Below are 4,940 nucleotides of genomic sequence, written 5' to 3'. Positions count from 1 at the left end.
GATATTATTACTATTAATAATAATAATAAAGTGGTTAGCACATTATATATAAATATATGTATATATATATTTATATATTACATATAATGTATATATGCATTACACACATGCGTGTACGTATATATATATATATATATATATATATATATATATATATATTTATTTATTTATACACACACACGCACACAATATGTATGTGTGTGTACTGTTTACACAGACGTAAGAGACGGGTAAGTATGATTAATGCCAAGTGCTTGATGTATGCAATAAAATTGCGTTTCTAAGACTACAAAAAGTGCCTCAAGTGCCACCAACACTTTATATGTGAAAGTGAAAGTAAACATTTTAACGTAAGTTAAGTAGGCAATGAAGTAATATACAATTGCTTAATTAAACAGACCTTTAGTCATTAAACTAAGTAACCGAGTTAAAGTCGAAATATCCAGATGATGAGGAAGAGGAGGGTAGGAAGGAGGAGAAGGAGGAGGAGGAGTAGAAGGAGGAGGAGGAGTAGAAGGAGGAGGAGGAGTAGAAGGAGGAGGAGGAGGAGGATGACCATGAAGATAATAAACAACAACAACAACAACAACAATAATAATAATAAACCTTAAGCAAAAACCTTTAGATATAATAGGAAAATCATATTTGACATCGAAACCATCAAGCAAAAGGTATGCGCTAAGAAGTGAAGCAAATGGAAAGGATAAAAATCTTAGCTTCTGGTTGAATGCCTTCCCAGAGAGCCATGAACTACTAACAGAACTTTACAACGATGTTTTGCAACCTCCTAGTATGATGCCCTCTTGGCTAGTTAATGGTATAACATTCCTACTTCCAAAAAAGGAAGAAACAAATGAACCAAAAAATTATCGACTCATAACCTGCTTAACAACAATGTATAAAATGCTAACATCTGTCTTGAATGAATATACCTATAGTTTTTTTAATAGAAAGTGGCATATTCCCTAATGAGCAAAAAGGATGTAAACGTGAGTTCCATGGTTGTAAAGATCAGCTACTCATCAATAAAATGATCTTGGAAGATTGTCACAAACGACACAAAAACTTATGGATAGCCTGGATGGACTAATAAAATGCTTTTGATAGTCTACCACGTAGCTGGATTAAGAAATGCATACAGTCACTGGCATAGATGCATACATGTGCGTGTGTGCGTGAGGGAGAGAGAGAGAGAACGAGAAAACGTTTGAGTGAGTGTATGAGAGTTTATGTATGTGTATATGTATGTATATGTGTGTGGATGTATATGTGTGTGTGAATATACATGTGTTGTATGTGTGTGTGTTTGTGTATGCGTGTGAGTTGCGTACGTCTTGAAAAATAAATACTGTTTTCGAGCGAGAGAATATTTGAGCATTCGTTCTGGTTTCAGCCAGACAAATACAAAAGAAAAAAAAAAAAGAAGAAAAAACAGAGTACAAAAAGGAGCATTACTTAAGAATGTTGTTATTGTTAATGTTTGGTTGGTTGATTCAATTATTCTTTCAGTCATACATACCGACATACATATCTATATACACACGTACACCTTGCCACACACACAGACTCATACACATATATACATATACATACATACCTGTAGTTATGTTTATATATATTACTTATGTATAGGCATATATATATATATATATATATATATATATATATATATATATATATATATATAGATAGATAGATAGATAGATAGATAGATAGATAGATAGATAGATAGATAGATAGATAAATAGAAAGATACATACATGTTTAAGTGTGTGTGTGTGTGTGTGTGTGTGTGTGTGTGTGCGTGTGTATTCCTTATCTATTTCCACCCAATTTAACTATTGAAGGAAAAAGCAAAACAACAAAAAAAAAAACGAAAACCAGCTTGAAGAACCAAAGAAGAACCAAGTAACAACGAACCAGAACTCAATTTGATATGCTTGGTTTCAATAAACAACATTCAGTTAATTTGCATAATCCAAACTAGCGAAATTCTTCCTCAAGTGAGTTAATTGTGCATGCCTTGATCGTTTTCCTCCGCCCGCCCCTCATTCCAGCGTCTCTTTACAGCATTTCTCTCTTCGAATGCTTGCCACGTTAGATCTGAACAAAAACCTCGAAACCGTGATTTCAATTCAAACACGGAACACATCCATCATTTTTTTGCATTTTCTTTCTTTACTGTTTTGTATTGTTTTGTTTTTTTTTATATAATTTCTTATAGTTTCTTTATTTTTCTTTCATTTATTGTTTGATTATTTTTCCTTATTTACTTTTCTTTTGATTTACTATTTTTTCATTAGCTTTTTTATTGTTGTTGTAATTTTAATTTATATATTTATTTACTTACTTATGTATTCGTTTGCTGTTTGTGCTACTTAGGTAGTTTGTATTGCAATTATACAACTATGTGTTATGTTAATTATAAATACACACACACACACACACACACACACACACACACACACACACACACACACATCATTTGATTATTTTTGTTGGTTTTTGTTTGAGGGCATGTATATATATTATATATGGAGCGGAGGCATGTATATTTATAGGTACATATTTGTGTGTGTGTCTGTGCATATATATATATATATATATATATATATATATATTAACTTTTACACGGTAATGATTGACAGTGTGTTCCAAGTTCGCCTTCATTAAACGATCTGATCAAAGCATGCAGCCGTAAGTTCTAAGCTACACTCAACGTTTAACATGTAAAACTTAATAAATAACGATGGTACTCCAGCATAGCCGCAACTTTCGAGCTGCAACTAGTGAAATACGTGAAAACAATTGATTAACCCTTCAGTTCGACGTTAAATTGTTTTTATATATCAGTTATATATATATATATGCATGTGTGTGTGTGTAGTTATGTTATTTTGTGATTGTCCCCCACTGACTCGGCAAAACAGGCCTATAGGACAAGTTCGTTAAAAAATTTTCAAGGATGTATCCCAGCATGGCCGCAGTTTAATGACTGAAACAAGTGAAAGATAAAAGAGATTTGTGTGATCATTATAACAGTTATAGTCGTGAAGTTTACAATTTTCACGTTTGTAATTGAGTTTATGAGTTTATAAGTAGTAACATTATTAATTGCGTGTTCTTGGGTTTACAAATTACGAAGAAAATACGAAAACATTTGATAAAAAAAATATGAACACAGAATACTGTCTTGTGTCTAAGACACCATATGGAATGCAGAAGCTTAACAAAATGGTAAGTGGAGAAAGAACAGGATAAGAGTGGCAACAGTTTTGACTGATATTATGTGGAAAATAAAATCTATCAAATAGTCTTTCGAGGGATATATGTTTAGAAGAAAGGACAATAGAGAGAATACTAAATTGACAGGGTAGACAGTCCAGAAAAAAGAAGTGGAGGCAAGATCATGCAGATTTTGGAGTGGAAGCTTTGTTAATTCTTCGGCACTCCAATATGTATGAGGAAAACCTCAGACCGTGATTGGTGGAAAGAACATATTGAGGCATTCGTGTGTATATATATGTATATATGTGTGTGTGTGCGTTCGTGTGTGTGTGTGTGTGTGTGTGTGTGTGTGTGTGTGTGTGTGTGTGTGTGTGTGTGTGCGTGTGTGCGTGTGTGTGTGTGTGTGTGTTTGTGTGTGTGTGTGTAATAGAAAAACAAAAGAGCTCATCAAATTTATTTCATTTCTATATTGAATGTCTTTACTATTATAACTATTTTACTGCTTCGCCACAATGCTTCAAGCTCACTAGAAACGCCCCGAACGCTTCTCATACACACACACACACACACACACACACACACACACTTGTGTGTGTGTATATATATGTATATACACACAGGTATATATTATGTACACATACACATATATGCACTAAAACACGCACACAAACACATATGTATGTGTATATGTATGCATGCATATATGTATGTATGTTTGTATGTATGTATTATGGCTTAACGCACCGACGCACCGTTGTTTGAAGAAATATGTTTATGGAAATCATATAGAATATGCTTAATAAGCATATATTTAGTCTGGCAGTGAATACATAATCTATGATTATATCACAGAATCGATAGCTGAGAGTAATGAATCGATGGAGATGGTGTATCGATCGGTTCCCAACACTCGTATATGAAAGTTACAGTCGTATAATCGCAGATTGTATTTTCGCGGTGAAACTAAATTTATGTTAATTTATAAACATATGTTTATTGATGTATGTGTATGTGTTGAGTGCGTGTGTGTGTGGGAATAATTAGAGACAGACATGCAGACAAACAGACAAGCTGGCAGACAGAGAAACAGATAGACTGACAAGCAAGCAGACAGTCAGACAATCAGACTTGTTGAAACCGAAAACCTTCGGGAAACATTACTTCAAGTTTCACGTAATTGATTGGGGATAGATAGATAGATAGATAGATAGATAGATAGATAGATAGATAGATCTTACACTGGTTTCAGCCAAAGGCTGTGGCCATGCTGGAGCACTGCCTTTTCTATTCTGTGCTGTTTGAGGTGAAGTAACGAGCTGGACGGAACTGCTCTTCTCTGATGTGGATTCATTTCAGATAAAATTTGTCAAGACGCTCTTTGATGACCTCCTCATCTGCACCTAACAAATCTCTGAGGTTGTTAGGCAGAATGTTGAACATTCTGCTATAAAAGAAATAAGTTTTAATTATAATTAGAATCGTGGTTTTCGTATCAGTTTTATTTCATATTAATCAGGCTTATTTTAATTAAGGCTGAAAAAAAAGCGTAAATTTTTACAGATTTTTCAAAAGTATAATAGAATATCTTAGTTTAGTTTTGTTTTTAGCTTAGTTCCTCTCAATTATATTTGTTTTCAAACAGGTAATGACTCTGTCACGTGATAATCGAAATAATCGATTTGGTTTTTCAATGCAGCTTTTGTTTACCTTCA

The sequence above is a fragment of the Octopus bimaculoides genome, chromosome 13 (assembly GCF_046866305.1).
Source record: "Octopus bimaculoides isolate indiv1 chromosome 13, ASM4686630v1, whole genome shotgun sequence".
Taxonomy (NCBI): Eukaryota; Metazoa; Mollusca; class Cephalopoda; order Octopoda; family Octopodidae; genus Octopus; species Octopus bimaculoides.
Note: the sequence above shows the minus strand (reverse complement) of the source record.